At 47.6% G+C, this 22,343-nt stretch overlaps 1 long non-coding RNA gene across 5 annotated transcripts; it reads left to right on the top strand.

The window, feature by feature from the left end:
• Positions 1-2,662: 2,662 nt before the first annotated feature.
• Positions 2,663-5,193, top strand: LOC124703990. 5 transcript variants are annotated; one of them, XR_007003442.1, is made up of 5 exons: positions 2,663-2,815; positions 2,864-2,912; positions 3,245-3,322; positions 3,670-4,843; positions 4,922-5,193. It is a non-coding gene; the product is annotated as an uncharacterized LOC124703990 (long non-coding RNA). The 5 variants fall into 5 exon arrangements; XR_007003443.1 differs by having other exon boundaries at positions 2,857-2,912; XR_007003440.1 differs by lacking the exons at positions 2,663-2,815; positions 2,864-2,912 and having other exon boundaries at positions 2,924-3,322; positions 3,670-3,757; positions 3,848-4,843.
• Positions 5,194-22,343: the final 17,150 nt, after the last annotated feature.

Raw genomic sequence — 22,343 nt, 5'->3', positions numbered from 1 at the left:
GCTAGTGGGGCAAGGTTACCGCAGGCCCGGCGCCAAAGCTCTGTGACCAGGAGTCCAGGACGTAGCTGAAACCATTCTGTTTTCTCCCAAACTTCGTTTTCGGGAGAGAGATGAATAGTCATTGGAGGAGGACGTTAAAAAAGCATCTCGAGCTGTATCCATCCATCCACGGAGGAGCTCCCCTTTTGACTTGGCTTCCACTACCGTTTGCCGAATGGAAGACGCAGCAGCAATGTATAGCTAGAGCTAGACTGAAAGGAAAGGGACCTCCAGCCTTTCGCAAAGCTGGTGGGAAATCACACGTCCGTCGCCCCTTGCACGAGCGGGTCAAGGAATAGAACAAGTTCCCATGGATTAGCCCCTGTGTGTAGGGATCTGTGTGGTGGTTATGTTATGTATGGAGTATGGTTCTTTTTCAACGCTAGCTTTTATCTGTTTGGGACCATGCGTGAACAGAACCGCGTCGTGACCACAGTTCAGAGGGAGAGAGGTTTTCGAGATGGGATCCCGTGTGGGAGAGAACTGGGCGTGACCAGTGACCACACACACTTACGTATGACTCGTGACGGCCATGCGAGATCGATGAACGAACACGAATGAATTCATCGTCGCCAAGCTTAAATAATTAGCCCCTGGCCGTCCGTTTCCGAGGGTAGATGAAAACCCAGTATGTACTGCCGGCCCGTGCAATAACCTCCGCCTCTCTGAAGACCCTCTTTGGTTCCTAGGATTTTCAAAATATAGGAATAGAAAAAACACAAGTTTGAGATGCCATGTACTGATTTTAAAGCGCTGAAGTTTTATCGGGGGTGTCTTTGGATGGTGCGTAGGAAACAAACATAGGATGTTTTTCAGGAATGAGAGAGAGAGAAGGCCGGAAGGAATGAACGACTCGTGGTATGGCCATGTGAGAGCATCTCCAGTCGCGTCCCTCAAAAAAAGGCCGGCATAAATGATTTGGGAGACGTTTAGGACCGCGCCGGACAAAAAGAGACGAAAAATCTGTACAAAAAAGTGGCCCTTTCCAGCCGCGTCCCTCAAACAGCGTCCGGATGCATGATTTTTAATAGAGGGGACCACTCTATGTGGGAAAAGTAGGTGAGAGAAAGTGTGAGAAAAGAGAATGACATGTGGGGAGTAGGGGCTGCATGCATGCGTCCGGGCGCTGTTTTTGTGTCCGGCGTCCCCGGTAGAGACTCTATGTACAGAGTCTCTACCAGGGATGCCGGACATAAAATGGGGCGCTATTTAGCTTTGAGGGACGCGACTGGAACGCGATTTTCCCCATTTCTTGTCCGCCGTCCCCCAAACATTATTTGGGGGACGCGACTGGAGATGCTCTGAGATTGGCTAGAGAATGAATGAATTCATCAAGCCTAATTAGCCCCAGGCTCGAGGTGAGTGTGTTAATATTAGGGTATCTTTTAACCACTTTAGTTTTAAAAAATAAACTAACTTTTTTATGACATTATTATTAAAAAAACTATTAGAAAACTTAGTTTTTTTTGCACTAAAGAGGGTAGAAGGTATCTTAATAATGACCGACTTAATTTGCAAAAAAAATAAAAATAATGACCGACTTGCATCTCCGGCTGTTTTCAACGGTACATGAAATCCCAATACGTAAGACCCTATTGAGTGCCTCTTTGGATCGTAGGATTCTTAAAACATAGGAATAGAAAACAATACAAGATTGAGATGCCATGTATAGAATTTTAAAACACATGAGTTTTATAAGAGGTGTCTTCATATGGTGCGCACTAAACAAACACATGATTTTTGATTTTTTCAGGAATGAGGGGAGAGAGAGAGAGAGAGAGAGAGAGAGAGAGAGAGAGAGAGAATAAGTGCATTGGACTTTTCAAAGGCAAAATAAATGAGGTTTGAGCCCATGTTGAGATTTCCATGGAATGGATGTCATAGGAATGGATTCCATAGGAATTGGATGGCTTCAATCCTATTATTATTATTATTAACTATATAAAAGCTAACCCTATTTGCTAAAATTTCAGAGTTTTGGGCACTGTTGATGAAGCCTTTCCTCTAATCAGGAGTTGCCACGACCTCTTTTTCTACTGTAGACCACCCCTTAGCATGGTAGATCGAGTCCAGTTCTGCACCGCACTTGCTTCCTACAGTTCCGGTGACTCCCGGTTTCCCGGTTTTTGTTTTTTTTTTTCGTTCAAGAGTGGTCAAAGCGGTGGACACGATTCCCAACTCGGCAATTCCAGACGATAGCAGTTGTTCTGCCTCACCTCTGCCTCTCCGATGTGCTAGGGACAGCACAGCCGCCGCCGCCCAGGAAAGCCATACGGCAAGCCGACGTTCGCTCCTCCGTCCGACCACGCCGCCGGCGAGGAAGGCCCTAGGCAGCCGGCTCTTTGCTCCGTCGGCCGTTGCCGCCACTCCATCTCCGTGCGACCGCGCCGCTGCTGAGGAAGGCCATACGGCAGCCGTCCTCCTCTCCATTGGACGCCGGCGCCGCCTCCGTGCGGCTGCGCCTCCGCTGGGGAAGATAGACTGCCCTCCTTCCACAGAGACGCAGAGCAGCGGGGTGCTGGTCGTCGTTCTTGAGTGCGTGGCCGGGATCTCTAAGATGGAGGAGTGGGGTGACGGCGGGGGCAGGGTAGGAGGGAGACGTGGTGGAGGATCTCTTTCTCTCTCTCATAATACAACTTTGCAAGCCCTAAATTGCAGACGCCCATGGGTGGTGGCGGCAGGATGGGGAGGTCTTTTGGTGAGATTCCCGTCAAGATACACTCCCAAATCCTCCTGCGCGATCTGTCTCGAGCCCCTCAAGTCAACCATCTTCAGGGTAACAAACAAAAGGTTGGAATCAGCACATTACCTTCATAGATTTCAGATGACAAGATCTCGATGCAGTGGCCACATTGCTAGCTTTCTTCTCCTCTGTGGAAGATTATATATGTTGGACTTCTGGTTTTCTCTGATCATGCATTTGCAGTAAAGGACTTTGTGCTTCCCTATTCTGAACTTGAAAGAACTAATTTGTTCTGCTCAGTTCAATGTCAAATATGACGTTCTGCTTCCCTATTCTGAATTTGAAAGAACTAATTCGTTCCTCTCAGTTGAATGTTCTACTATATTCAAATATGACGCCACCAGCTATATTCAAATATGACGCCAGCAGCTTAAATTGAACGCTCACATGTTGATCCTTGATGATGGTACTAATTTTGCTTCAGAGTTTGTTACCTACGGAGTTTTATTTATCTTTGCATAGTGACAAAATTTTCCTGAATAATATGGAGTCAGCAAAACAAGGCCTGTTATCTACATCAGCTACTTCAAATGTGTTTAGGTGTGTATTTCTCTTCTAATCATTCTCCCTATATTTGCCTTCAAATGTTGAGGTCCTGCCCTACATCGTCCTATGCATGATATTTCTGATTTCGTTGCTCGGTCCATTATAATATCTTCACATATGTTCTGTCATTTGTTAAAATTATGCAAAATGTGCATATAACTCTGGTTAGTGGCTTCGCTGTCGTCTGGATGATAGTGCAACCAAGCAAATTGAACCCAGTAATTTTACCTTTAATGGCTGCAATAAAAAGAGAACATGTCAACAAATTATCATTATGTGTACCTTAGTGCATTTTTCCTTTTCCTTACAAAATGCTTAATTCTAACCATGGCTGTTGGCAGTGCAAGTTGGGATATGGGATATCAGCTAAAAGTGGGCAGCTCATACTTTACCATTTGTTGTATGCTGGAATGACTACTATACAGAGAAGTCAGTCAGTACTTTATTTTAAAACGGTTTCTTGCTGGCTTCCTCAATGAATGGCTTCCTCAGAAATATAAGAGGTTCTTTCATTGATAGATTGCAAATGGAAGGTCCGGTCAGTTTGCTCATTCTCCGACTGATCAGCACCTTTGGTAGACAGCAAGGTGCATCTCCACCCGGATTACATGGTAGCCTTTTGTTGGTAATTGTAAGTCCCGCTTCCAGTTTATGCATGTCTGCAGCCTTTTTATTCTTACATATGACTGTCCATTTGGCTTTCAATTGTTTAACGGTAAGCTTCTCCAAATGGGTCATTCCAAGTGTGATTTAGTTATGTCTACTTCTCATAATATGTTATTTTCAAATTACAGATTATTATTCAACATGAAATAAAAAAAATCAAATGTTGGAAGCCTTCTCATCAAAGGGAAATGTTCAGATTAAAATTGCGAGGTTTCAACTTCAGATTTTATCAAGGAAAATCACGAAGATTCATCGTAAGAAATACTTTTAAACCGGGGGTGGTAAGTGTATTCATGCAATATGCTATAACTCACCAATTTTTTGACAATTTTATTGAAAAGAAATATTAACAAATCAAGATTGTCAGTGGTGCGGTATTATGAATTAACAGTACATTAGCAGGCTGAGTAATTTCAGTTCAAGCATGACCTCCCCTAAGTTTCTTTATTATTCTCGGCCTTTTTGCTAGCCTTTTAGTGGCTCTTTATATTTTTCTTCGAGGCAAACCATCTTGCGCACTTCAAGTTTTTTTTTTCAAGTAATCACACTTCAAAGTTCAGTGTTGATGATGCCAATTGGTATTTGATGAAAGTGGTTTACCAACTACACAGCCTAGAAATCAAGAGGTGGTTGATCATCTACGGGCTACAACAGTGCTCAGCGCTACAACTGATCGAATGACTGGGGATATTTCTGAACGCATGACTATAACTTCAGCTCTATTACCATTTTACATTTGTTTGCTTCATGTCATCTTGCTCTATGCAACATACGGCTATGCTACAGTTTGATCCGCTGAATTTTGTTGAGCTTTGTATATACACTTCAGATATATGGCAATGTGTGTAGGTACATCTTCATTGCTTAATTTTTAAAATTCCATTACTATGTACAGAGCACAAGCTAACTACTCGGTATTAATCGTAGGATCATGACTATGTTCAAGGGCTCAATCCGAAGTTCGTGCAGCTGAAGGTTACAGATTTTGGTCAAACAATCTATGAGAAATGGACCCCTTGCGAATATAATGAACTTAAGCTAGACAGAAAACCATATAGACAGTGTTCTTTTCTCTCTACTATTTTAGCTAATGTGTTAAAGGGTACCTTATTTAGTTTTGTTCTCTGTATTGTGTGGTGTTGTACATGTTGTGGTGAAGAAGTATATCAAAAGCCCCACTTTCTATTTATTTGCTCTTATTTTGCTTCCTATCGTTCTAGAAAAGCTGTTTTATAGTTATCTGCTTCGTCTAGGAGATTTGCGCCGCTTCCAACTGTCCGTTTTTTGTTCACCAAGCAGACTAACAAAGGAAAGCTTCAGTAAAAGGAACACTCTGAGATTACAGAGTTAAAGTATGCTTCAGAGTGTTATGGTTGTTCTTTTACTCTGGCTTTTCCTCCTTCTACTGATTTACTTAAGAGTTAAAAATTTAGTTCAAAACTACCTAGGAAGGCTCAGCTTCTAACACAACTAAATAGAAACCGAATTCCTATGATGCCATATACCTATGACTGCATGTTACAGCATACATTACTTGACGAAAACCACAAGAGTGAAATTATGAACCATGCAATAGCTTTGCCCACGGTACCTAAATTGCAATTCGTAAACAACAATGGATCATGCTATCAAATTGTTGACACATAATTTTAGTTGCTATAGCCAATAGTGAAATTGATATAGACAGTATGCAATTTGGGGAAAGTGAATTACCTCACTTGTGCGGTTGTGTCATGTGATTTGTGGAGGAATTGGAGCAGTGCAGCTGCTCCAGGCTTGCACTTGCATGCTGCGGCACATCAGCAGCAAAATCAGAGAAGATTGATAGGGAAGAGATGTGACTGGGTCCTCGAATCGTCGCCGCTGCTAGCTCCTGGCTCGCATGCGCCTGCTTGGGGAGTGGGGACTTGGGATTGGAGACTGGGCGGTGACGGAGGGGCGCCCTGCTGGATGAGGTCGCCGCTCGCCGGATCTAGTGACTCCGGCTGGTACCAACGCCCATCCGCGGCTCAATCACCGACGGCAGGTCGGCGGCTGCCCCACTAGCCAGTTCCCTAAGTTAGGCAGCTAGCAGTCTAGCGCCATGGATGAACCTAAAGCCAGCAGCAGAGCATGGGAGCATGAACAAGGAAACGACAGGGACGACCGACTAGCTAAATCGGGACCAAATCGACTATGACTGGGCTGGGACAGTACCTAAGTTAATTTTTTAGAACTTTAGACAAGGGACCGGCTATACCACCAAATTGGCATCCGCGTCATGGGCTAGTGCGCCAGGCCCAACGCGCGACGAGAACAACTACTGGCTCGTGAATTCATTTTGTTTTCGTCCGACTACTTACTGGCTCGTGAATTCATTTTGTTTTCGTCCGACTACTTACTGGCTCGTGAATTCATTTTGTTTTCGTCCGACTACTTTCGTGTAATCATCTTTTTTCTTCTGTAGCTACAAAATTAAATACTTTTCAAACGTCACTTTTCACCACCATGCAAACCATCAGATGCACACTCAAAAGTAATCAAGACTAACTATGTAGGGAAAATTTGCCAGAGGACACCGTTATTTTTTGGCGTTTGCTAAAACACACCGCCCGATTATGTTTTTGCCAATTACCATTACAATTTTGTGACACATTTGCCAGAACACACCACCAGCCTGAAAACGGAAAGTTTTGCACTTTTTCTTGTGATGACTGTTTTAGTAATAATTTGTCGCGTTAACAATATAGTGGTTATTTTTTGCAAGGCGGTAACTACCTATAATTTCCCAAAAGCAATTTCTCAGTGCATTCCTTGAACATCAACAGTAATTTTTCCATGTCAACTATGAAATAGATCGTTAATTACCTAATATTTAATTATTTGATGGCGCTTATTCCAGCGATGATAATTTCTCAACGGTACAACATCATGGTAGTTTCAACCTCAAGTTTAGTTCCGGCGGTAATTTTTCAAAAGGCGCCAACTACCTATATTTTTCTACAAAAGAAATTTCTCAGTAGATATCTTGAACATTGCCGACATCATTTATGAAACACACCATTTTTTTTGTAGCAACACCGAAAACAAAAGCACTACACCACCCGCTGTCTATTTCACGACACTTCTGCGGTACTTCAGCAATCCAAATATTGTTTTATTTTTAATTTGAACCAACGATCTAGAAACAAAGGCACTCCACCATCCGCCACCTATTTCACTGGCACTTCCACGGAACTTCAGCAATCCAGGTATTGTATTATTTCTACAAAATTGTAACAACGATTTTGATACCAAGGGCATGTTCGAGTTTAGATGTTTCTTCAGCTGTTTTTAAAAGGAATTCCACACTCTTAAACCTAAAAAAACGTCATTTCTAGAAAAGAATGCTGCACCGTAGACAAAACGGGCGCGGCGTGCGCCGCGCCGCAAATTTCCTAGTATGATCTGAAAAGGGCTTCCATAGGAAAAATGCCCGTGGTTTAGAATCCTTCAAAATTCTTATGAAGTTTCTCCAATCCAACAACGAGGCCCCGAAGAGGTAGATATTTCTTCTTCTTCGTGTGGTGCTGCCAAGATCTTGAATAATGCAACCAACAAACCTCTAACACATACCCATGTGATGCGATTATTGGTTTATTCATTCATACCAAGCTTAGGGTTAGGGGTCTACCGCTGGCTGTGCTAATCATAGCGTCGACGATCGAGTTCTCGGCCCACTGCCAGGAAACGCTTCTCCAATCCTTGTACGCTTTTGCATATAGCCCCCGTACCGTACGATCCATCGAACGACAACGACGACGTCCCATCCCCTGCCGCATGGCTTTCTGAGTTTCTGCTGCTAGATCTAACAGACTTTCTTGTGCGTTTCCGTGCGTTCATCTTTCATGTGGCGTCTGTTTTTCGTTTCGTGCATGTCCCGTGGACCCCGGGCCAATGCATATGCACGCATCACTGCAACTTTGTTGGGTGATGATCTGTACACTTCTGCAACTGCATGCCACTAGCTCCATATGCTGCATTTGGCATCCACACAACATTCACGGCCATTAACAACAATTTCATTTACTGTGAGTTCAGGCCGCATGGGCCTGCCTGGCCGGTAACTGTTTGGCTACGGATGGATAACGCAACCTACATATAATGACATGGTTAATCGAGTAGCTCGATCTATTTTCTGTCATGTTTCAGTGCACCTCTCTCGGTCTGTCGGCAAGACTGGTTACCTTGATAAGATTTGGTAAGTGGAAGGTCTCATCATAATCAGGGTACGTGATACTCAGCACATGTGATTTGAAGTTTTTATGACATAAAATTTTGTTAACAATAATCAATCGGGAATCGGGCTAGTTGGATGCCTAAAGAGATGAGAACTCCCGAAGATATCAACTTGGAGCAACATGATTGGAGATTCACTTAGAGCATCTTCACTCGCGGCTCCGATAGCGATTTGGGGGCCGCCGTGGTTTTTGGGCTCGCACCGGCTCAAACGGCGCCAGCCATTTTTCGAGCCCAATAGAATCGTCGGCAACCCCGTGCTAGCCCCTTCGCCAAGGGCGCGAATCAGGCGCGCCGGCGCCTCGCGGAACGACAGTTTTCGTTGGTGGGGCGCCTTGTCAGCAAGAGGACGCGACGGTTCGTATCGGACGCGACATGGGAAGGTTGGTCGTCGGCGTTTAATGGCCTCCCGCGTGGAAACCGAGGCATCCACGAGGGCAGCGACTGGCCACGCGGCGTCTAGTCGCCGTAAATGTGGGTAGTTGCCATCGCTATATAGTTCGTACACCGTCCACCACCACCGCTCCATTCTCTCCTCTCCACCACCGCCGCTCCATTCTCATCTCCACCATCGCCTCTCCATCCTCATCTCCACATCAAAATACCGCGCCGTCTGAAGACCACCTACTCGATGCTTGGCCTCAACAGCCGCGCGCTGCCTCCACCACCACCGCAGCCGCAGCCAGAGCCGGAGCCGGAGGCCGACGCGAAGTACAGCTCCAACGAGGACGAGGATCCACGGTTCGCGGCGTGGCACGAGGCCTACATCGCAGACACGAAAGCAGAGGCGGTGGAGGAGGCAGCACAGTCGTACGACGCCGCAGGCCCCCGCCGACCCGGAGCAGGCGGAGATCCTCGCGTCGTTGAACGCACAGCGATACAAGCGGTTGAAGAAGGAGCATCGCGAGTTCGTCAACGACGCGAACCTCCAGCACGCTCTCGAGATCTCGCGCCAGCGAGCGGCCACGGAGGAGGCGGGATGCCGCCTCATGGAGGCGGAGCAATAGAAGCTCGCAGAGCTCAACGCTCATCGCCACTACGAGGCGTTCGCCCGCCAGCAGGCGAGGCGCTTCGAGATCGAAGCTTCTCGGGAAAGGCTGGAAGCGCGGGGACATCGCCGCCGGCAAGCCCCTGCGATGCCGGCCGCCATGCTCCACCGCCAGATGCGCGAAGCAACGGAGGAGAAATGGGCGCGGACGCAACCGGCAATGGCGAAGAACGACGACGAGGCAGGGCCGTCGAGCGCCCCAACCGACGACTAGTAGATCAGGATTAAGTTTTATTTTAGTTATGTTTAAATTCGAGCTACTTTTGTATAAATTTTGTATGAATTTCGTATAAATTTTGGTTTTAAAATATCATTTTAAATTTCAAAATCTATCGGGGCTGCCGTTTTGGGGGCGCCGGTGTGGGAGCAGCAACCCCAAATAGAGGATGCAGTGCCGGCACCCACCAAACGAAGATGCCGGCGCCTATTTGGGGCTACCGGTGAAGATGCTCTTACTCACAGCCATGATATGTTACGACAACAACTTCAATTTCAGCGGGAACCCCTAGTTGTAAGAGCATCCCCACTCGTCTCCCCGACGAGCCCCCCGAGCGACGATTTTCTCATCCGGACGGCGTAATTCGGCCCAGTCGTGCCCCCGGTTCCTCGATTTCGTCCGGATTTGGGCCTAAATCCACCCGGCGAGCCCAGGCCATCCCCGGTCCCCCGGGGATCTATCGGGGAGTCCGGACGAGTGAAAAGCGAGGAAGGCCCCCGCTCTGTCGGCGATTGGACACACGAACCCAACCGCCACCTTGCTCGAAAATCTCCCCCACCCCTCGTATCTCTCTCGCCGCCGTCACCACCCCGCCGGGTTGTTGCCCAGATTCCGCCGCCACTCCTCCCCCACCTGCCTATATTCCGCCGTCTTTCGACGACGGCCTATCTGGCTGCTCCTCCGCGGCCTGTTTTCCGACGACGGCCTACTCCTCGTCGTTTGCGGCTCGGGTTGCCTCGACCACGCCCGTCAGGTGTTCGTCCATTTGCCTCGCCGGCCATGGACTCGGACGAAGAGGAGGAGCAGATGTTCGTCAAGCTTATGCGAGAAGAGATGGCAGCCGCTGCCCAAGACGAGGAGCACATGCTGATCCTCGGTTGCTTATCAAGCCTGTACGCCGGGGTGGCAACTGGTCGTCGTGGTGGGTCGGCACTAGGTCCCGGAAGTGCAAGCCGAGACAGCGAATGGAGGGCTACTGCATGTTGTACGCCGACTACTTCACCGATAATCCATTGCAAGGTGAGACTGTTTTTAGGCGTCGTTTCAGGATAAGCAGAAAGCTATTTATGCCATCTGAGACTTGGTCCCCGCTATGACTTGGTCCAAAGATCAGATGTTGGAGGTGATGAATTGTTGTGTGTGCTTACACAATATGATTATTGAAAATGAGCGAAAACATCCGGTTCCTCTGGCTGAGCAACAAGCACCATATGAGAGAGAGGGTCCTCTTGCACAGCCCTAATCACCAGGTGCCTCCATCATGGGCCGCCTTCATTGCTATGCGCCGGAAGATTCGAGACTCTACAATGCATCAGCAGCTGCAAGATGATCTGGTGGAGCACATATGGACGCTCCGAGGCAACGCCAACACCGACGCCAACTAGTCTGTCATAATTTGTTTCAAAAATTGTGAACTTGTGTGCTTCATTTGTTTCAGCACTTGTTAAACATTGTACTGATTATCGCCGAATTTGTTTTAGCAATTTTCCTCCAATTGCTCGCTGAACTTGTTAAATTTTATGTCGAATTTGTTTGAAATATGTCAAATGGTCGAGGTTGGGGGTTTCCTGCCGGGGGGACGGCTGGAACTTCGGCGCTCCCCAGGCTAAATTTTCCTCCAATCTGGACGAAAATTTCGCCGGATTTGGACGTGGGGAGCACCAACGAGTGGAGATGCTCTAATGAAAAGGAATAAACCCCGGAGGCAAGGAATGACGGTCAAACAAAGGGTTGCGCATAACCATGTCATTGTAGCCCATGTGTAAATACAAGAAAGTGAAAAACACCAATGCACATTCCTCTCTCTTTCTCCGTGCACGGGAGGTGTAAAGATTGGAACATGACGATCCAATTTGTATCATGTAGTGGTGCTCTAGACCTAGTTTAGCGACAGTGTGCCTGTTTAGTTAGGATTTTTCATCTAAATCTCATCCGACTAACAATGATCATAGGGTGAGACAACAAGTTAATATATTTTAGCTGTATTTCTCCGTTTCTGTTTTTTTAGTTAAGATGCATCCATTATAACTTCGCAGTTAAAACGCTATAGTGCTCTCATTCTGCCAAAGCCAACAATATCAAGTTATTCCTCTATGGTTTCTGAATAAGAATGATGTGCTGCATTGTTGTATTGTTGGGGAAAACAATGCTACTATGTACTTTGTTACATGGTTCCTACTGCATCTTCCTTACTATTTACATGTTTCCTTATTTTTTATCATTAGGTGTAATTCTATCAATCTCACATAATTTTTACTGTGGTCTCATTGTTTCCTCATATAAATATCTTTGGGAAACTCTTAAATCAATTTTATGGGGCATTGTTATGGCTATGAAGACTATCATTAGTTTATTCACCTAAGCAACAAAGAATAAGGCAATGGTCACAATATACTTGCATTGAAAATCATGGTTCAGACGTTGATAGCACATAGAGCGATCACAGGGCAATCCGAAATAAAGAGAAGTGTTTCCTCCTTGCGGCACTTGTTGGTCTCTCGTTGTCATGAAAGGTTTAGTGTGGAGATGTTGATTCCGTTGAGTGTGTTTCTCCTACGCACCCATACATCTGTTGCTATGCAAGAGGGGCACGACAAGTTCACTATCTGGTCTCGTACCACGCCAAGGAACAAGCTCCTTGTTTTCAGGGATGGAACAAAATCTAGCTTAGAGATATACTAAATCCAGCAGCCCATGCTCTTATTGTTCTAAGGATGTTCATGTTCCTAACATGAAAGATCAACCAAATGAACAATGCCAAAGTTTCAAGGACAATGCCAAAATTCCTAACATGAAAGATCAACCAAATGAACAATGCCAAAGTTTCAAGGACAAACCCCTCATAGACACATCAACCACTCTAGAATTTTCTATTTATTTACTTATTGTATAGATAATCATACACTCCAATAACCTAGATCACGATATGTGTTATACTAGGTATTTTTAGAGCTATAAACCAACATACTCAAGGTACTAACATTGATGCGGACTGATACACATACACTTAATATCTATCCAAGTTAATTCTAGAGACTTGGATTTTTGTATTTATTTTGGTCAAACTCGTGGGGTCAAGTTCAAATGATAGTTTCTTAAGATGCAATGTTCCAAGACTCACTAAGAACAACAATGTATCTTTTGCTGCAAATTATGATTTGAACTTAGTGCAAATGTATTTGAAGCGATGCGATAGTTGTATAATAAGAAAAATGTGTGTCTTATATTTAACGATGTGTAGTCAATTTTGCTAAATGTAATAAAAAATACGTAGCAATAAACAAGGCTAAAGACATAAAACTGAGTTTATGAGGATCAAGCGGTCTCCATAAGAGAGAAGTTTGCTAATCCAACAAGTCTTCCATTGGTTTTCATTCACCATTATTTTTAGCCTTCTAAAATAAATTGGAATGCCAAAGTATCTAACCTGGAAAGAACACATTTCACACCCAAAAATATTTCTACAATCGTCTCCTTTGTTTCTCCAAAACAAAAACTTCATGCTTTTGAAAATGAATTTTTTAAACTGACAACTTTTAAAAAATGCACATGATTAGCTTCATATTGAGAGCTTTCTGGATATCATGCATGCTCCATAAAACTAATTGTATCATTGACGTATTATAGTATGGATATCCCCATTTAACTAAGTGCAGTACAAGGCCATCTATCTGACCATCTTCCTTAGCTCTTGCAATCAAAATTGCTAACATATCAACGACGATATTAAAGAACATAGGCGATAAAGGATCGCTTTGCCTTAAACCTTTGTGCGTTTATAAATAGTGGACTATGTCATCATTGACTTCAATACCAACACTACCCCGACTAATAAACTCATCAATCCGCTTACACCATTTTGGATCGAATCTTTTCATACGCATCACTTTTTCAAAGAAAAGACATTTAATTTTATTATAGGATTTTTCGAAATATATTTTAAGTATCACATCATCCATTTTGTTTTTATGAAATTCATGAATGGTTTCGTGCAAAACCGACACTCCTTCTAGAATATGACTACAAGACATGAACGCTGATTGAGTGGGTTTAATGACTAACTGAGCGACCTTTGTTACTCTATTAGTGCTCACCGAAGTTTTTTTTTAAATTAACATTCAACAAGCAAACTAATGACGCCTGCTAGGCGGCTTTTTGCGCAAGCAAGTCGCCCTGGCCTTGGCCCGCCCGGTGAGGACGCGATCGTTTTTTTTTCTATCGCTCGTCTTCTATCTTTGCAGCGGCCGCCTGATTTGAAGGCCTCTCTCCGGCCTGCGCGTTTCTCCGACTCGACCTGATGCTCCTGCAATGTTAGATCCTTGACGAGTTTCTTCGGTTTGGCCAGCTGCGGCGGACGCAACGGGGGTGTGGTGGCGGGATCCAGCGCTTTTGCTCTGTCTCCCGTCGGCCAAATTTCCATAGAGGGTTTTTGGAAGGAACGGAGTGGTTTGTACCACTAGCGGAAGGGACCCGAATGGTCAAGGGAAAGACACGCGCTATCTGACCCGATGCATCCGTTAGTGATGTGTACCTAATATTTTTTTTTGAACAAATGTGTACCTAATATGAAGTGTTGATTGTTCACCACTGGACCGTTCCATATTCCGTGCATGGACGCGCGAACCTGGCTCCAAACGAGTGGCGTTCAGTTCATTATCGAAGTTAGGCTATGCTGTTGGGTCACTTTTTTGTTTAGATAAGGACATGAAAAATTGTTGTAGCCTTAGGTCGGTGGATCAAGGAACGAATCATTGTACTATCAGTCCAAACAATAATGATATACTGAGGGTAAATAATAAATGGTAAATAGGACAGCTGATCTGTGGTTTGGATTGTACGGAGCCACAGGGGCAAGGTTAGGGGCAGTGCCGGCACCAAAGCTCCTGTGAACAGGACGTCCTCTCAACTTGTTTCCGGGAGAGAAATGAATAATCATTGGATGAGGACGTTAAAAAGGCATCTCCTGCTTCATCCATCCACGGAGGCCGGAGCTTCCCTTTGACTTGGCTTCCACTACCGTTTGCCGAATGGACGACGCAGCAGCATTGTCCAGCTAGACTGAACAGAAAGTGACCCAACAGCATAGCCTAACCTTCGCAAAGTTCACGCGTCCATCGCCCCTTGCGCGAGCGGTGTGGTTATGTACGCTTCTTTTTCGACGTTCGGAACCATGCATGAATAGAACTGCGTCGTGACCACAGTTGAGAGCGAGAGAGGCTTTCGAGATAGGAGCCGTGGGCGTCCGGGAGAGCATACCCAACGTAGCTTCCGCTCGCTCCAGAAAACCCCCAAACGCTAGCAACCAGCCGTGCAAGGAGTCAACAGCCTCGTGGAGAGGACGGATGGCCTCCTGAAGCAACTCGGCTTGCTTCTCCAAAGCGGATTGCATATCCGCTGAGGCCAAAGAGCCAACAGGAGCAGAAACAACTGACGCCCAAGACCAACGATGAGGCACATTGGACGGGGACGAGATCTCAACGTGAGCTCGACGAGGAGCATGCGCTTGGCGGGGCGACGACGCGGCAGAGCCTGTCAGTGAGCTCAGAGGGCGCCAAGCATTATGGCAATCACGTGCGCGATGACCGTTCTCAAGGCAACGAGAGCATCGGAAGGGATCGCAACAAACAGCAGCGCGGTGACCAGGAACAAGGCACCTGCAACATCTTCCCTTGAGCCAAGCGGGGACAGGACGCCGAGCAGTTGGCGGGGCAGGCAAAGCCGGGCGCCGCGGGCTGCGCCGCGGCATCACCTCCTGCCATCCATCGCCCGCCACACACTCCACCTCATCCGGACGCCTGCAGGGTGGGCTCGACGGTCACGGCTCCGATCATTCAAATCATGCCTGAGCTCCTGGAGTCGTGTGGTGATGTGGCGATGCCTCCTTCTGTCGACGAAGTGCAGTCAGACTCGCACGTGATCTCGGATGTGGCTTCTCCACCGAGTCAGGCACTTGGTTTTGAGAAGAGTTGTGATGTTGACGTAGCTGTATCTCTTTCGCTCGGGTCTGATAGGCATGTGGTGCCTATTGGTGTTGGGGTTGCCAAGTCTGGGCTATTGGCAACGGTGCCCGGAGCTATCGTCGCCAGAGAGGTTTGCGATTTTCTCGCCACGTTGTCTGCTGCCTACCCTGGATCCGCAGTGGTTTGATGGTTGCCCCCAATGTCATTGGTTGTCTTTGTCGGTGCGGTGTTGGTGGGTCGTGTTTGGAATGTTTGTTCATGTCACTTCTTGGTCATAGGTGTTGACTAGAGCGGGTGTGGCCCTGTTGTTTCGGGTCTCTTAGGAATGGATGTGCGTATGTGGGCTTAGCCGTGTTGTTGTAGGTTTTCACCCGGTTTTCTCCTAAAAACTGGGCACTCTCTTCTTAATTAATAACGAGGCAAAGCTTTTGCCTCTATTTCAAAAAAAAAAAAGATAGGAGCCATGGGGTGAGAATGAATAGGGCGTGACCACACACCCTGCGTACCGCTGCTCGCATTGGCAGGACGGAATGAACAACTCGTCGCGGTCAAGCGAGATGATAAGCGAATGAATGAATTCATCAAGCTTAATTAACCACCGGCCGGCCGGCCGTTTCCAAGGGCACATGAAATCCCAGTACGTACAGCTCAAATATTTGTTTCCAAGATTTTTAAAACATAGGAATAGAAAAATCACCGAATAATTGAGATGCCATGTACTGTAAATTCCCACGAGAACTTAAAACAAGAGCTTTATAAGGGGTGTCTTTGAATGGTGCGTAAACACATCATTTTTCAGGAATGAGGAGAGAGCATAGAGAGATAGAGTGCACATGCATTAGACTATTCTCAAAGAAAAAATAAATGAGGTCTGAGCTCATTTTAAGATTCATTAGGAATTCGAGGGCTTCAATTCCTGTGGTTAGCACCCTCCAAATTTCGATGGTATCCTATGAAATCCTATGATCCATAGGATTGGATTCCATAAGAATTCGATGGCTTCAATTCCTATGGTTAGAATCCTGCAAAGTTCTTCTGAAATTTCTCCAATCCAATGAGGCTCTGAAGAGGTACATATTTCTTCTACTTCGCGAGGTGTGCTGCTAAGATCTTGAATAAACCAACAAGGATCTAACACATAGTACCCATGTGATGCGTGGTCGACTGCATTATTGTTTTATTCATTCATAATCATACCAAGCTTAGGGCTCTACCACGGGCTGTGCTAATCGTAGAATCCACTCGTGTTCTTGCCCCACTGCCACTCTGCCTGGAAATGCTTCTACCAACTTGCTCCCAATAATCCTATACTTGACCCCACTTCCCCTGGAGCATATATATAGGCTTTTGCATATAGCCCCCGTACCGTACGATCCGTTTACCGGTAAGCGAGCGGATCAGACGAGCCATGCATGCATGCATGCATGCATGCGTGGATGAGTGAGGACCAAACGCAACTTGCGATCCAACGAACGACAACACGATGCCGACCGCATCCCTTGCCGCATGGCTTTCTGCTGCTAGATCTAACAGCCTTTCATTGCAACTAGATTTAGATGTGCGTCTTGGCGCACGACCCCATGAAGCTCGTCTGCAATGTTTATCTATATCTATATCTATACCTAATAATAAAGAAAATAAGGTTTCCGCGGTTTGGTCCGTCGTCCGTCACTGTTTTCGGCCGTCGCGCGTCGTGCATCCTTCGGTTTCCTAGGATTCCCGATTTCTACGTGCCTTGATAGAAGGATAACAACGGCTCTAGCTAAACAAACCGGTTCCGTCTTCTCGTGCGTGCGATTTGGGACTTTGCACCACAACCCGCGAACGATACGACTAGGCTCGCCCGTCCCTTTTCCTTGCCCGCCTATAAACAGACCCCCGACTTCCTTGCAGAAGCAGCGCCGTCCGGTCCGCTGATTCGTAGGGGTGCGCAGATTACGCAACCTGGATTGGGTTTTCGGCGCTTAGAGCATCCCCACTCGTTGGCGCTCCCCACGTCCAAATCCGGCGAAATTTTCGTCCGGATTGGAGGAAGATTTGGCGTGGGGAGTAGTAGTTTCCCAGCCGCGTGCCCAGGCGAAGTCGACGATGCGAATTTAAAAAACGGAAACTTGACAAACTACGGCTAAAAACGGGTGAATATAGACTAAATTTAATGATATTTATTACATTACGGGAGGAGTTCATACATAGAGGCCGGAGTCGACTATATTTCGAATTCGGCTAGAGGAATGCAAACGCTAATTTTAAAACACGGCGCTCTACATGCCGAAATGGCGGTAGAACACCGTGTAGTCGTCGCCGTCGTCGTCGGAGCCGTCGTCGTTGGCCTTCGGTCGCGCGGCACCGGCTGCTGCGCTGCCACGGCCGCGTCTCCCGCCCGGGGACGGCTTGTACCCGGTCGTCGTCGGAGGACTCGAGGTCGACGACGGGGACGGCGACGCCGGATGGAGGTGTCGCGGGACGGCGGTACCGCGCGACATCGTCGTTGGCGGTTGGAGCGGCGCGGGCGGCGAGTTGGCGTGCGGCGGCCGAGTCCCGGCGGCCGCCGGCTGCTGCTCCGTCTCCTGGCGCTCCCGGTCGCGCCTCGCCCGATCCGGTGCGGCGTCGTCCGCGCGCTTCTCCTCCTCCATGTCGTGCGGCGACACGGCGATCGCCTCCGCCATCGCGGCGTCCTCCGCGCGCTCGCCTCCTCCTCGGCGAGCGGCTTGCGGCGGCCTCTTTCTTCGTCTTCTTCCGGCCGCTCGCGCGCGCGGAAGGCGTTCGCGGATGACGAGGGCGCCGGCTGCTGCGCGCCTACGGTCGCCCGGCGTAGACGCCGGCTCCTTCTTGACGCGCACCGGCGTCGAAGGCGACGTCGCCTCCTCCTCTTCACCGGCGCCAAGGATGACCTTGGCGCCGATCCGGAAGACGACGAGGCGGCAGCCATGCGCCGTGGGCGCGCGGACGCTTCCCGACGGCGGCTCGCCGATGCCCTCGATGCCGATGGAGGGGCATCGTGAGCACCGGGAAGTTGCCGCCCTCGATGTGCGCGAGGACGTTCGCCGGCCGTCCTTTCCGGCGCGCTCCACCACCGTCGGCGGCCCACGGCGTTGTTGCGCGCGAGGCGGAGGCGGCGGGCCGTCGTAGGCCGCCGGCTCCCGCTCCCGCCGCCGGAGGAGTAGGAGTTCCACGCCGTGTAGTTGTCGGGGTGGTGGCGTGGCTCGGCGCGCTCCTCGTCGGTCATCGTCATCCTCGCCTCCTCGATGGCGACGTCGAGGGCATGGCCCCGCGGCGGCGGCGGGATTGGAACGCCGCCGGCACTTAGCCGCCGGCCGCCTCCGGGAGGCCTCGTGTCCGGCGGGCGGGGGTACCCCGCCTGGTGGAGGAGGTGCCCCTCCCACGCGTGGAGCGGCCGGCGGGGAAGCCGTTGTTGGGCTGCGCCGTCGTCGTCGTAGAACGCCATCTTGGGAGTAGAGGGAGAGTGGAGGGAGAGTGGAGCACGGGGTACGCCGGCGGTGATCGGACCGGCGTATATAGGCGTGGGCGGCGCGGGGATTAAATGCCGCGTGGAATGCGACGCGTCCGCGGCGGGCGGCCGGCGGCGAGCCTTTGGTGCGCGCGGAAGACGATGCGTGCGCGGAAGACGACGACATTAACTCGCCGCGTGGACGGCGAATGCGGACCGGCGGCGAGGCTTTTACGGCGCGCGGAAGACGATGCGATGAGGACGACGATCGGTTTCTCTCGCCGAGCAAGTTGGGGCCACCGAGATGCGCGGGAAGTTGCCTCGCCGTTTCGCGCGCTTTCGTTTCGTCCGGAGTCCCCGAGCGCTCCCCGGGGGGCCGGGGATGGCGTGGGATCGCCGGATGGATTTAGGCCCAAATCCGGACGAAAACGAGGAACCGGGGGTGCGACTGGGCCGAATTACGCCATCCGGATGGAAAAAACGCTCGCCGGGGGCCTGTTCGGGGGGACGAGTGGAGATGCTCTTACCCGTGACATAGATTCAATGGGAGCTCGACAGGTCGCCCACCGATCACGCAGCCACATTTCTCAGCCATTGGCCCCAGCATCAGATTCGTCTGGTCCTCGACGGGCGGCTTACGTTTTCTGGGTCGTTCGTCGTCTCAAAGATTCAACCTAATTGCGAACTCGATGCGAGAGACAAGGAAAGAGATTGCCAAACAATCTAGCGACAAACGGATAATGATATGTCAGTGCTTGCGACTGCTTCAACCGGCTCGAGACCGGAGACGGGAGGGTGGCGTGCGTGCCTGCTGCCTGCATACACGGCACGTGTGCTCACCACGTGTGCCGCAGCGCAGCATTGCGACTCGATGATGCAGTGCGAGGTGGAGCGTGGTGCTACCGCTGGCAAAGGTGGCATGCGCGGACGAGGCAGATGCTTGGCGGGGCTTCCAAGTCGTGCTGGTGCGATTTGGCCTGATTGGCACTGAGTCAGTTCGGCGTCTCCAAGATGGATTTCCACAGCAGCTACACCTTGTGGAGAGTAGGGTAATATAGCCATACATGAGTGCCTTTTCTGGAAGATTTCGTCAAGGCACTGATAGGTTAAGCTGATTTTCTAACACTGATTCATGGTATGGACAGTTTGAACGAACAATTCTAGCTGATTTATATGAACAATTGGATCGAGCGTCCACGAACCATTGGTTACCGATCAATTGTGCATGGTGATTACAGTTATTATCAAGTGGAATTTTATGTGACTAGGACGTGAATACAAAAAACATACTAGGCCATATGGCTGGACGTAGAAGATCCAGTTAGACGGCCGCGCATGCGTTGTCGCCGGCCAGTCTTCATCACCCGCTTCCAGCATCAAGAAGACATCAAGCACGTCGACGCCCACACACTACAGATGGATCAGTGCAGAGCCGCCACCATAGGCCGAAGTGTTTGTTGTTCTATCCCTATGCCACATGAAGGCGGCGTTGTGGTCCACTGAGTTTCAGCTTTGATGCCCTCATGCTGATGCGAGCCTACGAGACATTTGAATAAAAATACACCAAATTTTGAGTTCTTTCCATGTGAGTTAATTATTATTTTTATGAAATTATATTTTAATTTAAAAAGCAGATTATTATGTTTTTGAGCTATATGTCACTATTTCTTCCAATGCTTGTGAATTATGTTTACATGTGACCTAAGAATAAAATAGAAAGCCTTATGCTCCTCTTGTGACTCATAACAAAACCTCGCGGAGCCTACATGAGGGATGTCTGCAGCCGACAGACAATGTCGGCCCTCGCGCTCTACGCTGCTCTTCCATGGCGATAGCCATTGACATGCTAAATTATTGCATACTTACGCTACATAATGTGTACTCCAGAATTATAAGGTTTGAGCCATCAGGAAGGGAGGAGGGGGCGATGGCGAGCAATTGCTTTGTGGACCGTGGCGAGGTCAACTATCATATATCTTATCTAATGGTACATATTATCTTCAATATGAAGTAAGGGGTATATTTAGTTTCGATTTTAAGCATTTTCTATATTTTTCTCCCGGTGCAACGCACGGACACATTTCCTAGTTTTATATAAAAAAGATAAAAAATAATTTCCATTATGATAATACATTTCTTACAAACAGCGAAAGAAACATCTATATGTTACTTATTATAACTTATAATACTCTTCTTGTAGGATCAATTCTAAATAATGAAAGGAAGAAAATGTTCGCCACAGAGACAACCAAAATTTTAGGTTTAATAGGTTTTCTCCATCAGTAATATGTAGCATTTTTATTCACCAGTTTATGGAACTTAAAATAATTTCATTGTATCTTATTAAATTATATGGCAAGCCGCTATTACTTGGATTATAATATTCCTCTTCATCTGCATATACTATTATTAGAAGGGTCTTTAATCATGTGTCTCTTCACATCCTCAGATGTGCCCACGAAAATTGGAGTATGTAGTTCAGCTAGGTGTTCAATGGTTGGCCTGCTTGGCAGTGCCTTAGATTCTGCAGAACTTGATAGCGAATTTATTCGATGTATAATCACTGCACTTTGCATTGTCAGGTTCTGGATATGGGGAACTATCAGACTTACAGTGGATGCAAGAAAGGTATATTGAAGTTCATTTTCACATCCTTGATTAAATAAGGGGACTATCTACGTATAGCGGGTTTTAAATTGTTTATCGGTGAGGCGTATGTCTTCATTCTCTGGACAAGTGCTTAATATTATTTATCTTAACTATTTTGGTGTTAGATGGACAAGTCTGGAAAAGCATTTGGAGAATTAGAAAGAATTAATTCTTTTAGATCTACAACCAAGGTACACCTGTTGGTTAATTCATCTCACTTACAACCATGGTTTTAAAGGCACCAAGGCGTCCTAAGGCGAGGGGGGTGGCGCGAACGCTTAGGCAGACGCTTTGGACGCCTGAGGCAGACGTTTTTCTAAGGCGGAAGGGGAGCGCTTAGACCCTTAGGTGTTGCCTTTAAAACCATGTTTACAACGGTATTTCCTTTTCTTCGTGCAAGTATGTTATGGCCATGTTTCCTTTGTGCCACCGAAGCCCATGTTGCGACAATGTCCATGAGCAGCTTATGTACATGAGTGGTAATCTAATATATAATCTAGAACTTTGACCAACTCAATTAAGCGATTGAAAATCTAGTCAGATGAATTGTGCAATAATGGAAGAGTGAGCAATTTAATTAACAACATGAAAAGTAAAATAGATGTTGCAAAATCGGTATGATTATGTAATGCATCTAGTCCTCTTAGTTGCCACAGAAAAATCAACACTAACAAAAGGAAAACTCTCAATCGGAAGATGGAAGACGCATGTTTTTTTTCCAATGATACCAAGCCAAAAGTGATTCAACATGAGCACCTAGCCGTAGGATG

Source organism: Lolium rigidum, chromosome 3 (genome assembly GCF_022539505.1).
Source record: "Lolium rigidum isolate FL_2022 chromosome 3, APGP_CSIRO_Lrig_0.1, whole genome shotgun sequence".
Taxonomy (NCBI): Eukaryota; Viridiplantae; Streptophyta; class Magnoliopsida; order Poales; family Poaceae; genus Lolium; species Lolium rigidum.
This window is presented reverse-complemented; position numbering and strand designations above follow the sequence as displayed.